The sequence below is a fragment of the Hippichthys cyanospilos genome, chromosome 4 (genome assembly GCF_059441005.1).
Source record: "Hippichthys cyanospilos isolate Australia breed blue-spotted pipefish chromosome 4, RoL_Hcya_1.0, whole genome shotgun sequence".
NCBI lineage: Eukaryota > Metazoa > Chordata > Actinopteri > Syngnathiformes > Syngnathidae > Hippichthys > Hippichthys cyanospilos.
Window position 1 is genome coordinate 26,808,451 of NC_142372.1, and position 18,982 is coordinate 26,827,432.

The following is an 18,982-nucleotide window of genomic DNA, read 5'->3' on the forward strand; positions in this document are numbered from 1 at the left end:
AGGACAGCAAGAATGCACACAGCCTATGGCAAGGCATTCAGGCAATCACAGACTACAAACCTGCACCATAAAGCTGCGAGAGCGACATCACTCTGCTCAACAACCTAAACAGTTTCTTTGCACGCTTTGAGGAACAGAACACCACGCACTCACAGAAAACACCACCACCTTCGCACGACCAGCCTCTGTGCCTGTCTGCTGCCAGCGTGAGGAGGACACTCTCCGCCATCAACACCCGGAAAGCAGCAGGTTCAGACAACATCCCTGGCAAGGTGCTGAAAGACTGTGCAGAGGAGCTGAAAGATGTTTTTACAGACATCTTTAACACCTCCCTGAGGCAAGCCATTGTGCCATCAAGCTTCAAAGCTGCCACCATCATACCTGTGCCAAAGAAATCCTCCCCATCCTGCTTCAACGACTATCGTCCGGTGGCACTGACACCCATCATCATGAAGTGCTTTGAACGACTAGTCCTGTCACACATAAAATCCATCCTGCCCCCCAGCCTAGACCCGTATCAGTTTGCCTACAGGGCAAAGCGATCCACAGACGACGCAATCTGCTCTGCCCTCCACCCGGTACTCACCCACCTGGACAAGAAAGACTCATATGTGAGAATGCTGTGCATAGAGTTCAACACCATAATACCCCAACAACTCACCTGCAAACTGGACAAACTGGGCCTCAGCCCCTCACTCTGCAACTGGCTGCTGGATTTCCTCAGCCAGAGGCCTCAGGTGGTGCGTGTTGGCAACAACATCTCAGGCAGGATCACCCTGAGCATGGGGCCCCACAAGGCTGTGTGCTCAGCCCCCTCCTCTTCACCCTACTGACACACGACTGCACAGCAACCCACAGCTCCAACCACCTCGTGAAGTTTGCTGACGACACAACACTGGTGGGCCTCATCTCCAACGGTGACGAGACCCACTACAGGAAAGAAGTGGAGCTTCTGACCAGATGGTGCAAAGACAACAACCTCCTGCTAAACATCAGCAAGAACAAAGAGATGGTCGTCAGCTTCCAGAGAGGCCGCACCCAACACCCCCCACTGACCATCGATGGTGCTGCAGTGGAAAGGGTGAGCAGCACCAAGTTCCTAGGGGTGCAATCAGCGATGACCTCTCCTGCACCACCAACACTGCATCTCTGGCCAAGCAAGCACAGCGGCGTCTCTACTTTCTGCGCAAACTGAAGCGGCCATGTGCCGCGCCACCCATCATGACCACATTCTACAGAGGAACCGTCGAAAGCATCCTCACCAGCTGCATCACCGTGTGGGGTGGGAGCTGCACTGACTACAACAGGAAGGCTCTACATCGCTTCGTGAGGACAGCTGAGAGGATTATTGGTGCTCCACTCCCCTCGCTGCAAGAGCTGTACACCACCCACCTCAGCCGCAAAGCCGTCACGATTGTCACCGATACAAGCCACCCTGCTCACAGTCTGTTCAGCCTCCTGCCCTCCGGAAAGAGGTACAGGAGCCTCTGCTCCCGCACCACCCAACTCAGGAACAGCTTCATCCACCAGGCCGTGAGACTGCTGAACTCTCCCCCGTTCCCACCCGTGAAACTTCTGAACTCTCTCTCTCTCTCTCCCACATTCAGCCCCAGCCAGAAGAAACACCTAGCTGGCCCCCCACATAAACTCAAACTTTGCTCATGCACTTGCAAAATTTGCTAGTTTTTAGGATTGTCTCATCTTGCACACCTGCACTTTGTTATTGTACATGTAAAACGCAGAGGATAGTGAGAAACGCAATTTCGATTCCTTTGTATGTTAAGCACATGTGAAGAAATTGACAATAAACTTGACTTTGACTTGATAGGTACCTTGTTGAGCCTGTCAAAGTAATATCACTGAAGTTTTTTCAGACAGGCCTTCAGACACGCTTAATTTCTTTCACCAAATATTACGATGTTTTGATAATGGCCGTGGCCTATTCAACAGTGCTCATTATGACCATTTATCCTAACAGTAAATGCTGATGTAGTTTGTTCCAGATGATTTCATCTTCTCACGACTTCACGTTGATTGAAAGTCAATTCCTACAGACATCAACAAACATATATTCCATCATAGTGCTACAATCACCTCGTGGCAGAAAATATATTACCAAGTTTGCAATTCCAATTACTTAGTTGTACCCGTTGGACAAATACTAATGAAAATTTTACCTTTTCTAGAACAATGACCTCTACAGTTTGCCTGCATATGGCCGAATACATTCATATCCAAATTTGTTCATACCTCGAACTGTTCATCCTTCAACGTGCTCATGTCTGCGAGGGCCCATTATAGCTGCTTGCAGCTCTAGTTAGGGCCCGAGCAGTGACCACTGCAAGGTCCCTATTGTTCCTCCCCAGATTATTAGGGCCCGAGCAGCGACCGCGACCCTATTGTTCCTGTCCAGATTATTAGGGCCAGAGCAGTGACCACTGCGAGGTCCCTATTGTTCCTCCCCAGATTATTATTATTAGGGCCCGAGCAGCGCTGCGAGAGCCCTCTTGTTTTTCTCCGGATTATTATTATTATTTACTGTGCAGAACCTTTGCATTTTTGAGGGCCTAAACATGCACGAAAAGTCACCAAATTTTGCACAGTTGTCGGGCCTGGTGAAAAATTTGATATTTTAGTGTTTTCTAAAACAATGCAAAAAAACTTGCTCTGCAGCGCCACCTAAGGTCGAAAAAGTGCAACTGGTCCCGGCCCGTTTGACCTAGAGCTACGAAAATTTTTAGGCACATGTAGGACTTAGAGACCTACAAAAAAGTCAGCGCGAGTCATGTGCTCAGATGTACAGAAAAAGAGTTATGAATTTTTTGAATGTGCATTTTTGGCCCATTTTTGCACGTTTGCAGGTCCCAAACTGCTCCTTGTTTCTCCTAAACGCTATACCCAATCGCTGTGGTGCATTATCAGACATAGGGGCACAACTGGGCAAAATTTGGTGAAGATCCGTTGACATATATGAGAAAGGTGGGGCTTCAAAATATGTGTTCAATATTTCCTTCGCCAAGAGTGACAAAAACCTTAATAACTCTGATGTACAAGCTTAAACAAATCTAAAACTTTATAGACACATGGAGACTTATGTCTTTAACACCTTTGAAAACATTTTTTTGAAATAGCTACTAGCACCGCCTAGTGGTTGATTAAAATGTCATTTTTTACACTTTGATGTATTGTGCTCAGTCTGTTTGTGTAAAATAACTGAAAATTGGTCAGAACACCATTAAGACATGGAATATTAAGGTTTTAAAATTTTATGACTTTTCAATATTGTGCGTTGTCTGCAGGCCACCTCAAAGTCAGATGACTCACCAAAATTAAAAAAAGTGGCTGTAATTGGCCCCAAAATGGCCTTATGAGTGGAAAATAGCCTCTCACTCCCAGCCCGTTTGACCTAGAGCTAAAAATATTTGTAGCCTTATGTAGGACCTCGAGCCCTACAAAAAAGTCAGCGCGAGCCATGTGCTCAGATGTACAGAAAGAGAGTTATGAATTTTTGAATGTGCACTTTTGGCCCTGTTTTTGCTCATTTGCAGGTCCCGAACTGCTCCTTTTTTCTCCTAAACGCTTGACCCAATCAACTTCGAATTTGCAGAGGTGTTTTATCTGACTGAGAGGCACAATTGTTCAAATTTTTGTGAAGATCCGCCATCAAATATGTTGGGGGCAGGGCTTCATATTATGCCTTTGATGCCTTTGATGTTTACTTTGCCACATGTGACTCAAACCTTTACAACTCAGCTGTACAAGCTTAGAAAAATCTGAAACTTCACAGACACATGAAGACTTAAGCCCTTAACACATGTGTTTAAAAATTTCTTCAATTGCTTATAAGGCCACCTAGTGGCAAAAAAAAATGTCAGTCTGATGTCTCGCCAAAACGAACAAAGTTGCTGTATTTGGACCCAGATGGTCTTATCTTTTCTAAACTTTATATATTTGATTGGATTCCAATGCGGAATACACTTATCAACGTATTTTTTTGTCATAGGGCGAGTGCCACCTAGTGGCGGCCAAAAATATAGCATTTTTTAAACGTTTTTATGTGTTTAGCTGAGCCCTTTGAAGTAATATCGCTGAAATTAAGTCTGACAAGCCTCTAGACAGCCATGCTGACCTCCACCGAATTTTACGATGTTCCGATAATGGGCGTGGCCACTACGTCCATTTTCATTCCGAAGCTTTATCGGACCAGTAAAAGCTGCTGTAATTTGACCCAGATGATCTGATCTTCTCACAATTTCACACTTTGGATGAAATTATTCTCCTTAACACATCGACAAGCATATATTCCAGTTTAAAGCTAGTGCCACCTAGTGGCTGCAAAAAATGTCATTTGTCGAAAGATCACAGTCAATCCTGTGTGGTTTGACGTACAGCTATGAAACGTTGTAGGCAAATGGAGGACTGTACGACCTACAAAAAAGTAAAAAGGAGTGATGTGCGAGGATGTAAAGAAAAATTGTTATGAATTTTTTTAATGTGCAATTTTGCCCCATTCTTAGACATTAGCTGGTCTCAAACTAGTGCCTTTTTCTCTTAAACGATTCACCCCATTACCTTCAACTTTGGCTTGGATCATTATCCGACTGAGGGGCACACATAGTCCAAATATCGTGAGGATCTCATGACATATAAGATGGGGGTGGAGCTTCAAATTATTTTGAATATTTCCTTCGCCAAGAGTGACAAAAACCTTAATAACTGAGCTGTGACAGCTTCAAACCATCTGAAACTTTCCTGGGACTTTAAAAGTCATGCAATAATACAGCTATGTGATAAACTTTCAAAAAATTTACAGCACCACCCAGTGGCGGACAAAAATCTCATTTTTTATACTTGTATGTACTGTGCAATGCCTGTTTGATGAAATGAACTCAAAAATGGTCAGAAAAGCTATGACACATTGGAACATGAAGCTTCTCAACCTTTATGACTTTTCACAAAGGGCGTGGCCTCTATGCCAACTCAAAGTCCGATGTCTCACCAAAACGGTAAAAGTTGCTGTAATTGGACCTAGACCAGGGGTCGGCAACCCAAAATGTTGAAAGAGCCATATTGGACCAAAAAAAACAAAAAACAAATATGTCTGGAGCCGCAAAAAAATAAAAGCCTTGTAATGAAGGCAACACATGCTGTATGTATCTATAATAGCTATATTACCCTACTAGCAAAATGATTTTTAACTACGAATACATAATGAGGCTTCATGATTAAATGTTTATTTTTCCTGCAGTGCACCCTGACACACCTCATGACTACTCTGTTGTGCGATGCCGCCTCAAGTTTAACTAAATTAAAATATTAATGAATTATGTTTCATTGCTTTGATTAAATGAAATAAAGCGGATTTTAGAAGATTTTATTCATGAGGATTCGAAAAAACAAAATGGAACGTGCATAACGTGGCCCTTATCTGGGCAATAGAGTGCAATAAAACATAGTCTGCATATATAAAAATAAAACATCAGCCACATACCTGCATAAACGCGCAGTCTGTTCAATATCGATCACATCACTGGCAGTTGAGTATGCTGGCGCTGAATTAATGTCCTTGATTTGTTGATCGGTGTTGCCTGCCATTTTAATCGTTCTTTCCTTCACTGTCTTGGCGGAGAGAGGTGTGTCTTTTTTTTTTGTATTATCCCGGTTTTGTTTATGAAGTCCTTAAATTGGTGTTCTGATATGTTAATGAATGACTCCATGTAGTCACCAACTGTAAACGGTTTGCCACGTTTTATTATCTCTCGGATTGCAATGAAACTTGCAGCAGTCGTGGAGTTGGAGATGCAATCCACTTCTTAAATATATTTTTGCGTTCCTCTAATTTCTGCAGGTAACAGTAAACAGTAAACAGACTAAGATGTATTATTTTCAGACTTCAATTTATCTTGAACAAAGGTTAGAAATGTAGAATTTGAAGTTGGACTTTTGCAAATTCAATCCTACTTCAATAAGTAGTTTCTTGTTTTACTTTTGCAGTGACTTCTAAGTTATACGAAAGAGCTTAACTTTAAAATTAGCTGTCCTTCCTGCTTCAGTGTAAATTTGCACAATTATCAATTTAATTTGATATACAATTAAATTTGCATATCACCTTAACGACAAAAAATGCATTTGAACATTTTAATCCACCGTTTAAAATCATGTTATTCATATGTACTATTGTCACATTAAAGTAACGTGAATGAGTAGCTACGCAAAAAATGATTGCGACCACACTTGTTGTATTCTATAGCTCTACAATCCTATACTTATAGCTACACCGTGCTAGGAAAAACAACCTCATAACATCCATTGAATTGTATTGCTAAACGACCCATATTTATTAATATCCAATTTAAAATTGTGCAACATTCCATACGAACAATTGTAATTTACAATGTGCTCCCGATCCACCATTTTTTTAATATCCATACAGTACACCAGGATTAAGGCCTCCCTAGAAATAAATAATTATTTCCTATAAAGGCAAAACCCCTCCTCAGGGGGCGTGTAGTTCTTTTAGTGACATTTTTGGAACTACACACCCCCTTAAAAGAACTACACACCCCCTTCTTAAATCCTGCAATCAGCCGACTTTTTTTTTCTCCTGTTTTCCCCCCTCCCCTTCGATTAAAGCCGCACGTGATTGGTCAAGATCCGTGGTAGAAGAGGGAGGGGAGGGTTACACGCACACACGCTGCAGTGAGGAGAAGGGGGAGGGGTTAGAGACACACACACAGCCGCACACTGTGAGCAGCACACGAACAGGGAGACGAGAGAGAGCTCGATAGCGCTACGGAGAATGCCAATCATCGCTGAAGACGAGACTAAACTTTTACCTGGATGCTGCTTTTTTTTTTTTTTTTTTTACAAATTTTAATTTATAATTTGTTGCATGGTAATCAAAGCTTACTTATGTTGTTTTACTGTAAATAGTTAAAAGCTTATATATGTAACGGGTAGAAGAATAACTTAGTTATTGTAGTGAAATCCTGCTAAAATATGATTGTATCACCTGTCTGTATATACTGTAGTTGACCCTGCATGAGTGGCACTTTGTCGCCCCCCATGGTTGTCTATAAAACTGTCAGGAAGCTGTAACTTCACAGTCAAGCCTAGTCTTCTGCTGTGACAAGTTATACAGTTCGGTGCTCTCCTGATGAAGTAAAAAAAGTAAAAAAAAAAAAAAAGTAAAGAGTAAAAAAAAAGTAAAAAGGCTAACATGAGCCTTTTTGTGAGACACACAGTTATGTGACAGCATTGGACATGCTGTGCTTCCGTTTATATTAAGTTTATTGCTCAGGTTAGTTGTACTATATATTTTTTATAATGAAAACAATATCATCTTCCTTATAGACGTCATGTAACAGTAGAGGGGCTTAAACAAAGTGTCCTGTGCCGTGTAACACTCATTCGCAGGTAAATGTCATTGCACTGTTATTGTAAATATCCCTTATTCAGTTAAAGACGGTTTAAATTCATATCGCACTGAATCTGCGCCATTTTGAGACCACACAAGTGGCCTGTTTTACTTTGTTCCGCTGGAGAGCGCTGTTGTGTAGTCTTAATACTTCGTTTTGGCTACTGTCTGTATTTCCTATTTCATTTTTTTTATAAAAACTATAAAATGGATGTTGTTGGGGAAAAAAAGAAGATAAAAATAGATTAGATTGACTACATTGTGGAGCAATTGTGTTGAAACTAAATTGAAAACCACTATACGATCACATGTTAAAAAGAATATTGCTAAAACCCATTGTAAAAAGACTTCTTTTATGTATCCCATGTAAATGTAAAATATTCAGAGATGTTTGTACTGGTCACAGTCAGCCTAGCCTTCTGCTGTGACGCCATATAACAGTGGATGGGCTTAAACAAAGTGTCCTGTGCTGTGTACCACTCATTCACAGTAAAGTGAACCATTTCATCCAACCCTGTTGCCTCTGTGTGCTGTGTTCATGACGGGACGAGTCCACATAAAAAAAGAAAGAACCCAGCCGTCTTACACACACACATAGATAGATAGATAGATAGATAGATATAGTGATCCCTCCTACTTCGCGGTCTCAGATATCACCTCAGTACTTCTCGTTTTTTTCCAGGAAAATATTTCAAAATAAAATAATCATTTAAAAAATGTGCAAAAATGTACAAAAATTGAAAAAAGCAAAAAAGTACATTACACAGTACTGTATTAATCAAATAACAAAGTAATATTATTTAATAACTATGCTAAGAATTCTTCAGGCGTTAGCGTTCGTGACGTTTTTTTATCTTATTTTGAAATGCATGCTTTTAATTTGTCGGTTTGCGTTACATTTCCGTTTTCTGTTTTACGTTCTCTGTGCGTCATTCGGCTTGTTACGGTGACGTACTGAATGACAAGGTAAACTCATATTTATAGTTTATTATCATTTATGTTGATAACGCACGCTACTGCCTATGTTTAGTAAGCGATGAGTGTTTATTCTGTTTATGTGTTCGTTTGTGTAGAGGTTGCACTTAATAGTTAGTAGTTGTTGTTAGTTGTTGCTAACCCGCTAATGTCGGCTATAAATACAGTAAATTCATAGATTAAATGTTTATATGTTAGTTGACTGACTTTAAGATTGTTGATTTATTATTCAACAGATACTACATGATACACCATACATGAGCCAAAATAAATGTACTTGCGTACTCTTTCACTGGAGTCTTGGTGCAGATAACCAGTCCTGAGAACAAATTCTCAACAAACTTAAGTAATATTAGTTATCTAATGAATATACAATAATGTTAATAAGGATAATGTAATGTTAAATAATAGGAGAAAGGAAATAGGCAAAAAATACAAAAAAAAAGGATTGTTTATGGTTACTGCGGCTATATTGGGGCGTACATAGAAATCTAGGAACTGATACCCTACTTCGCGGGTTTCAGACTTCGTGGGGGGGTTGACAGCCCCCATTAACCGCGAAGTAGGGGGGATCACTGTATATATATATATATATACACATATACACACACACACAATCAGAGATTGCAACTTTTTGTTGACCTTGTTTTGAGATGGGTCTTTGTTTTTGTACTTGATAATTTATTTTTTGCAGCACTCCATGTTTTACTCCATGTTGAGTTTGTTCAGAAGACTATAAAGCCATATAATGAATAAATATTTGATATACTGTATATTTTTGTACTTTAGTAATTCGTTTTACACACAATTTTACATTATTTATGGTAGTAAATAAATTTAAGCAACAAAAAAACTGAGGAGCCATTTGGGAGCCGAGCCAAAAGAACCGGCTCTCTAAAAAGCACCAGAATTCCCATCACTATTAGCAACAGTCCACTGGCGATGACGAAGCGGAGGAAGAAGAAGTATTTTGTATGTTTGAGGAAAATGAGGAAGCAAAAAAGAATAGCCCGATTTTCATTCCACGTGTAAAGTGCAGTTCGGATAAATTTAAAGGGGTTAAAAATAGATATGGCAATAAATTTAACAGCAGAGTTGCTGGCCATTTTAAGCATTTGGACCAAAGCATGACTTAAGTAAGCAAAGTTGTCAAAACCTGGCAGATTAGGACTTCCGCGACCAATAGCTCTTTATCAAAATGTTGTCTGAACACCAATGATGGCTCTATGCCTCGTTAACTACACGGACTACTTGCTACAATGTCATAAAAAGACATTTGTAAAATATTTAAACAGTCTTCTTCGCTGAAAAGACACGATTGATCTCTATGTGCAGCAGAGGCAAATTACTACATAAAAGATGAAAAAACAATAGCGCCACAATTTGTGACTATGAAACCAATGAACACATCAAAGAGCTCCCCATGATCATATTACAGTAGCGTTTTTAGATATAAAAGCTTTTGTTTATTTTTGGGCAATTTATAATCTTAATATTCATGAATAAACTCATAAGTAATGATTTTGGAGTGTATAACCCAACCTGCACCTGAGCTATTGATTCATTATTGATAAAAATCATGAAAAATATATCAAAATTATGCAACATGAATGAATGTATGTAGTGATGTTGGAGCTTCTATACTTTACAAAAGTCGAGTTAATCTTTTTTTTTTTTTTTTTCTAGCGCCTTGCACTTTGTAGACCATGCAAGTCCAAAGTCCGGGGGCCAAATGCGGCCCGTGGTAATTTCCATTCGGCCCGCAGCCTCTATCATAAAATCAACGTCTGGCCCGCATGTGTTACAGCCTGGATAAGAATGAAACGAATGAACACACAAACACAGATGCCTCCTCTTTCGTGGCTCAAGCAAGAATCCAACTTTTATCCACTGGATATGCACAATTGTTACAAAACAAACTTCAGTACACAGAATACAAACGCAAAACTAAACAGTATTAACCTGGGCAACCTACTGCATGTTTAAAGGAACAATATTTTAAATAATAAACATCAATCTAACTTCAACTTTCCGTTCACAAAATGTCCGTTCACAAAAAGAGCACATACACGCACATACGGTACAACTTTCGTTCACAATTGATTCCACACGTTGTGGTCGCCGAGGGCGATTTCGGCCGACATGGCGGCAAGTACAAAAAGACGATTCGAACACACTCAAAACGTCGCTGTAATTCAAAACGAACTTTTTCTTTATCTTCTCTCCACGCTTATTCGTGTCAATGAATGTTTTCAAAGGTAGTTTCATAACTGGATAAGAATGAAACGAATGAACACAAAAACACAGATGCCTCCACTTTCGTGGCTCAAGCAAGAATGAGGCATCTGGCAGTGAGTCCCGCGTTCTTCCTGTCCAGCAGACACAAACAATCGATCAGTCAGAGACCAAACTAGTTGATCGTCAAACCCATTGATTGTGACTAATACAACTCAATTATTATTGCACATGCACAGTTGTACATAAATAATCATTCATTACACATGGAGAATGAATACATTGGGCAGCAGTGCTGTTACGTGCGTGCACTAATTGCTGCCATCTATAGGTTCAATTAGGAACAGCAAAATCTCGCCAAGCTCCAAATCAAGGCTGCTTCAGGTGTGACGGTATGGACCATTGGTGGAGACAGTGCACGTTTCCTTGGCTAGAACGAAGCCAGCACCAAGGCCCTCCTCCCCCGAGGGGAGACAGAGGAAGACAACCTCCACGAAACAAGGATTTGGGCAGCATGGTCCTGCACCCTGGCGACAACAACAACTGAGCAAGCCACACTAGCAGGTGGTCATCAGCCACCTCTATGCAGATGACGATGACTGGGTCAAAGATGGGTTTTGTTGGTCTTCCCACAACTCTACCTGTCTCCACTCCACAAAATGACTTCTATTGCTGGACAAACTCTCACCCACCACTTGGTGTTGACTGAAAATCAAACACCATCATCATCATCATCATCGCATGTGGCAAGACCTATGAACAAAGACACAAGCAGCCATCTACATGATCTAAAGGAGGGAGGGAGTGTCTATTTGACGTTCCTGCGGTGAAAACCCTGAATCGACTTGTTCTCCTCCTGCCTCAGCCGACCCTCTCCATCTCACACTGTTGTATGCCTGCAACAATGATTTAATTATTAGGAAGCATTTCAAACAATCAAAGGCGATGAGTGGAAATTGACCTGTCACCAAATTTTTGTGGAGAGACGAGGCATTGCGACATACACATCACTGACAGATAAGCGATCTCAATTGTCCATGATAGGTGAGTCATTCACACCACACATAACTGGCTGTAGGAGCAGGCTGGGAGGCACGTGAACTGGGACCCATGGTGTGGTAATGCCAATTGGCCAGTGATTCAACACAAAGTGAAATTTCCTTGGTAATGTATTCCCAGAGCACTGAATGTTTTTGTATCCAGATTGACGCTGTGACGCTGTGGTTGCGGGAGCATGTCACACGCTCTCGATTTCACGGCAGGGAGCTCGCGGACCACGAGGATGCCGCTCCGCTTTTGGACAAGTTGCCGGAGTCGTTGTGGTCCGGGGGCCCCGCTGACATAGGTTTTTGCCACCCCGTTCTTTCGGTACCATTCAAAGTGACACATCATCATTTTGGCGTGCTCCAATGCACATGCAAACCTAAGTCGGCAGGTCGCATTACTAACACTCTTTAGGGACTGTGGGAGGTCGGAGTCCTTGAGTTATCGGACTCCTCCTTCAACACTCCCATTCTCCCAGTTTTGAAAACGGATTGTGTAAATTACCATATGGCATATGACTTTAGGAAAATTAACAAAATTACTGAAAACGTCTTGCATTCTTGTGCCGCTATCAAACATCGTTGTTTGAGCAGGTTGAGCCCGACAATGCAATAGTTCACTGTGATTGATTTGGCTAATACATTTTTCTGCCTGCTACTGGCAGAAGAGTACAGACAATATTTTGCTTTTAGATTTAACGGCTGTACATTACAATACACACACGTCTCCCAAGGCAGGAGGCTAAGCCCTGGGATTTTCTAAATAAATTTTTGCGCAAAGTGCAACAAACGGAAGAGGTACCGGAGGGCGCTATTTGATCCAATATGTTGACAACTTATTAATTGGTGAGTTGGCCTAAATCCGTTTAACAACTACTCCTTTATATCTTACTCGACTTGGTGAATTGGGGTTCAAAGTGTCACAGAACAGGTTACAGTGATGCTGACGACAAGTGCAATTTTTGACATGACTGCGTTGGGATGACGCCAGCGACCATACAGTTGATTGAACAGGCTGTGAATAATGAGAGAAAGAGAGTGCGCGGAGAGCAGCGGGGGAATGTGGAGTCGCTCGTGCGGATGCCAGGGGCGGCGCTAGCAGGAGACGGGGGCATCACTAGTGCAGGGAGTAAGAGGACTCCGAAGCTGATGAGGGAGGAGGCATCGCGGAAGTTGTTTGATGGACATAGGGTGCTTTCCAGGAAGTGGACTGAACCTCGCTGGAAAGGACCGTTTAGGGTTCTGGCTAGAACTTCACACGCTGTCCAATTAGAAACTAAAGGACAAAAGTGGTACCATTACTCACAGTTGCGCCCGGCCCCAGACTTGGTGCCTGCCAATGGTGAGCTTAAAGGTTGACCGCCTGGACGGGCACGTCAAGAGAGGGAATGTGACGATGGCGAGAATTGGATCAAAGTCGGACTCGAAAGTGTCTGAACAAAGACGACGACGATGCAAATGTTTAACTTTTTTGACTCTTTTGCTTGCTGGCTTGTGCTTTGTGTGGACTATGTTGGCGTTTGAACATATGGTGCGGGATGACAGAAGTGATGTAGCGAAAGGAGAACGAGTTATGGTGTATCATTCCTGTAATGGAACGGTATGGTATGAAGCAGAGCAAGATGGTGGTAAGACGCTGACACAGACACAACAACTACTGCTAAATCTGAACTGTAAACAACCGACACAGGTGAACGCTTGGGTGACAATTTTCAACTGGACTCAACAATGGCTTGATTTGTTAGATAAATTGGACAATTATCAACCACGGTACCAGGAAATCATGGCAGCAACTGCTGTATCCAAAACCTGTCTCTTTGGTTTCCTGTATAACAAGACTCTCCGAGGAGAATGCAGCCAATTGGACTCGGCCTTTCCACTGACACATATGGAAAAGAATAAGCCCATTTTTGACACCCATGTTGCACAAAAAAATTTCACCTGCCTAAAGTTAAATGGGATTGGCCCTGGGATTGGAAATATCCAGGAGTCATGGTGTAATGAAAATGTGTCTTTGCCAGCAGGAATTCCTCTTGCTCGTGCTGATGTTTGGCTGTGGTGTGGAGCGAAAGTGTTGTTCGATAGGCTTCCCCCCAATGCCTCAGGTAAGTGCGCCCTAGTAACGCTGATCATGCCAATTAGTGTGACAGCAGTAGACATGGCCAGAATAAATTGGGAAGGCGTTGGACGGTGAGGAAGAAAAGGGACATGCAAGAATGGTTGAATGAAGGAGACCCCACGTACATAGATCCAATTGGATTTCCGAGAGGGGTCCCTGATCAATACAAATTGGTGGATCAAGTGGCGGCAGGATTGGAGAGTATTTTTCTGTTCATTACAGTAAACAAAAATATGGACCGGATTAATTATGTCCACTACAATGTCCAACGATTGGCGAACTTCACCACCTCGGCACTCGAGGCAGTGCATGAGCAATTAGCGGCCACGTCTCTTATGGCATTCCAAAATAGAATGGGTTAAGATATGGTGTTAGCTGAAAGAGGAGGAGTGTGTAGTATTTTTGGGGATCAGTGCTGTACTCTGATTCCCAACAATACGTCTCCTGACGGTCGCCTTACTAAGGCATTGGAGGGTCTGCGCACGCTAAGTAACAAAATGAAGGAGCACTCAGGTGTGGACACCAGTTAATACTCTGACTGGTTAAGCATCTTTGGCAAATACAAAAGCTTGATTGCATCAGTACTGATTTCTATCGCTGTGTTTGCCGCTATTATGGTGTTATGCGGATGTTGCTGTATTCCATGTATCAGATCATTTAACTGTCAAGACAATTGAACGCACGTTGGGGCCACACCCTCCGGGTGGCCAGTACATGATGATCCCTCAGAAGGACCCCCAGGAGGCGGAGACAGCTGTGGCCCTCTGGGAGTCCGGGATGTGAGTATGTGAAGGCGGCCTCAGGGACCTGAGGCCATGAGGAGGGAATGGAATTTTCTACTCATTTTCTACTAGAATGAATTTTTTTACTGATTTTTAATTTTCTACTTTTTTTAATTGTTTACTGATTTTTAGCTTATGGCTATTGATTTTTAGCTTGTGTTTAACAATAAAACAAGGTATTCGAGTGATGACCTCAGTCGTCTGAGGTCATGAGAGCGAATAAAGAATATAAGAGTTTGAGCTTAAAGTAGTTCATTAGATGTTGCTACATTCTGTGTATGAGAGTGTGAGACTGTAAAGTGAACAAAACAGAATGTGTGGTGCAAGGGAGTGTAAGAATGGAATGTTTCAGAGCAAATGGTGCTAGTCGCGAGGAGGATACAGGGATGAGATAACCCAGAGGTACCTGGTGGGAAACAACTGTGAGGAAAACTACAACCAGGAGGAGTAAGCAAGCGATTCTGCAGGGGAAGAAAGACCAATGAGAGCAAGCTAAAGTTAACTGCAGTATACACATAGCCAATAAAATAATGCCAGGATGCCTTTGTTGCTGTGCCATTTGCATATTGTGTAGTATAACTCATTGCTGGGCAACTCGGATGGAGAGTATATGTCTGCTGGTGGCAACAGAGGTGTACAGAGCTGTATTGAAAGGGACCCGAGACCCAGGTGCTTGTATTAGATCTGTGTGTTAGGAATAAATCCACCCGTGTGTGAAAATGCCGGCTTCCTGATACCTTTCTATTGCAGAACGAGCGCGCAAATTGTTGGATGAGTGGCAGTTGGGTAAGGTCACAAATGGGAGTCAGATTACTAACTTGAGTTTATGTTAATTAAGAAATAAATTCCAACACAATCAGACAGAAAACTTTTTTTTTTTAACTTTTCACTCCAGAATAATAATCATTTAAATATCCAATCAACATTTATAGTTAGTTAGTCATATTTTCAATGAGCCCTGCACTTGTTGATATGACTATTAGTTGTTCATTTCTCTGTTATTGTGATTACAATTTTCAAAAATATTAAACAACCATGGTGAAATATTTTTTTGTTTCAAATGTAATTTGCTCCCAAGAGTACAATTACTCCTGTTCAACTGTTACAAAAAAGTTAAAGTGTTAAAAAAAGTGAAGTTAAGTGAATAAAGTGAATATTCAATTTCAATTTTTAATGTCAATTAAATTTTGATATGCACGTTTCAAATTAACCAAAACACATGCTTAAGATAGCTGAAATTAAAATAAAAAAAAGCAAGTGTGAAACACAGAATGGCTCGCTGAAATATATTTAAATTAATTGCTGTTATATGTAAAGAACGCCCGCCAAGGTTGGCCCCCCCTTCATTTAACACACCAAATCTGGCCCCCTTTGCAAAAGGTTTGGACACCCCTGTTGTAGATGGTCCCTGCTCATTCGCTCAGTTGGTGCCTGGAGAAGCAATCAAAACTAGAGCTGCAAGCAGCTATAAAGGGCCCTCGCAGACCTGTGCACGATGGGGTTTGAACAGGTCGGGGTATGAACAAGGACGATGAATGATGCAAAATTAGTTGTAGATGACTTCATTGCAGGACTCTTATTAAAGTTGTAAAATTTAGAGAAGGTGGGATAATGTGGGTTGAGTTACTGCAGCTTTTATTGTTCCGGTTGTGTGACTTTGCGCTGTCATATAGGGCATAGGGCATAGGGCAGGAAATATCATACTATTTGGTGGAGGGCATTAGGAGTGGCTAATGGCTTTTCAGACATTATTTAAGGGATAACACTTCAAGGGGCTCAGCAGAGTACATAAAAACGTTAAGGAATTGCTATATTTTTTGCTGCCACTAGGTGCCACTCATACTTAGATAAAAAAATAGGCTTGTACGTGTGTTTCACATTGGACTCCCATCCCATATACGGTTTTGCAAACATCAGATCATCTAGGTCCAAATACAGCAACTTTTACCGTTTTGGCGAGACATCGGACTTTGAGTTGGCATACAGGCCACGCCTTTTATTGAAAAGTCATAAAAGTTGAGAACCTTCATTTTCCACTGTGTCATAGCTTTTCTGACCATTTTTGAGTTCATTTAGCCAAACAGGCTTTGCACAGTACATGAAAGTGTAAAAAATGAGATTTTTGTCCGCCACTAGGTGGCGCAGTAAATGATATGGAAGTTTATCACATAGCTGTATTAGGGCTTGACTTTGAAAGTCTGTGCAAAGTTTCACATGATTTGATGCCGAAACAGCTGAGTTATTAAGGTTTGTGTCACTCTTTTTGAAGGAAATATTCAAAATAATTTGAAGCTCCGTCCACATCTTATATAAGTCATGGGATCTTCACAAATATTGGCATATTTGTGCCGCTATATCTGCTAATAGTCCATGCCAACGTAGAAGTTAATCTGGTGAACCGTTTCAGAGAAAAAGGCACTAGATTTAGACCGGCTAATGTCTAAGAATGGGGCAAAATTGCACAATAAAAAAATTCATAACAATTTTACTGTACATTCTAGCACAACACTCCTATTGACTTATTTGTAGGGCTTATTGTCCCACATATGCGTAAAAAGTTTCATAGCTGTAGGTCAAACCAAACAGGATTGACTGTAATCTTTCGACGAATGACATTTTTTGCAGCCACTAGGTGGCGCTACTTTTAAACTGGAAAATATGTTTGTCGATGTCTTCAGGAAAAGATTTTCATCCAATGTTTAAAATTATGAGAAGATCAGATCATCTGAGTCAAATTACAGCAGCTTTTACTGGTCAGGTAAAGCTTCGGAATGAAAATGGACGTATAGGCCACGACCATTATCGAAACTTCGTAAAATTTGGTGGAGGTCAGCAGGGCTGTCTAGAGGCTTTGCAGACTTAATTTCAGCGATATTACATCAAAGGGCTCAGCTAAACACATAAAAACGTTTAAAAAATGCTATATTGTTGGCTGCCACTAGGTGGCGCTCGCACTATAACAAAAAATACGTTGATAGGTGTATTCCGCATTGGAAACCCATCAAATATATGAAGTTTAGAAAAGATAAGACCATCTGGGACCAAACACAGCAACTTTGTTCGTTTTGGCGAGACATCAGACTGACATTTTTGTTTGCCACTAGATGGCCTTATAAGCAATTGAAGATTTTTTTAAACACTTGTGTTAAGGGCTTAAGTCTTCATGTGTATGTGAGGTTTCAGATTTTTCTAAGCTTGTAAAGCTGAGTTATAAAGGTTTGTTTCACATGTGGCAAAGTAATCATCAAAGGCATAATATGAAGCCCCGCCCCCAACATATTTGATGGCGGATCATCCCGAAAATTTGAACAATTGTGCCTCACAGTCAGATCAAACATCACAGCAAATTTGAAGTCGATCGGGTCAAGCGTTTGGGAGAAAAAAGGAGCAGTTCGGGACCTGCAAATGAGCAAAAACGGGCCAAAAGTGCACATTCAAAAATTCATAACTCTCTTTCTGTACATCTGAGCATATGGCTCGCGCTGACTTTTTTGTAGGGCTCGAGGTCCTACATAAGACTACAAATTTTTGGAGCTCTAGGTCAAACGGGCCGGGAGTGAGAGGCTTTTTTCCACTCATAAGGCCATTTTGGGGCCAATTACAGCCACTTTTTTCGTTTTGGCGAGTCATCTGACTTTGAGGTGGCGTGCAGACTACGCCCATTATCGAAAAGTCATAAAATTTTAAAACCTTAATATTCCATGTCTTATTGATATTCTGACCAATTTTCATTTGTTTTACTCAAACAGACTGAGCACAATACATGAAAGTGTAAAAAATGACATTTTAATCAACCACTAGGCGGCGCTAGTAGGTATTTAAAAAAACTTTTTTAAAGGTGTTAAAGACATGTTTCAATGTGTCTATGAAGTTTTAGATTTTTTTAAGCTAGTACATCAAAGTTATTAAGGTTTTTGTCCCTCTTGGCGAAGGAAAAATTGAACACATAATTTGAAGCCACGCCCCTATCATATATGTCAGCGGATCTGCACCAAATTTTGCCCACTTGTGCCCCTATGTGTGAATATGGACCACAGCAAATTTGAAGGCGATTGAGTATAGCGTTTAGGAGAAACAAGGAGCAGTTTGGGACCTGCAAACGTGCAAAAATGGGCCAAAAATGCACATTCAAAAATTCATAACTCTTTTTCTGTACATCTGAGCACATGGCTCACGCTGACTTTTTTGTAGGTCTCTAGGTCCTACATATGCCCAAAAATTTTCGTAGCTCTAGGTCAAACGGGCCGGGACCAGGTGCACTTTTTCGACCTTAGGTGGCGCTGCAGAGCCATTTTTATTGCATTTTTTTGGGAAACACAAAAATATCAAATTTTTCACCGGGCCCGACAAATGTGCAAATTTTGGTGACTTTTCGTGCATGTTTAGGCCCTCAAAAATGGAAAAGCGCTGC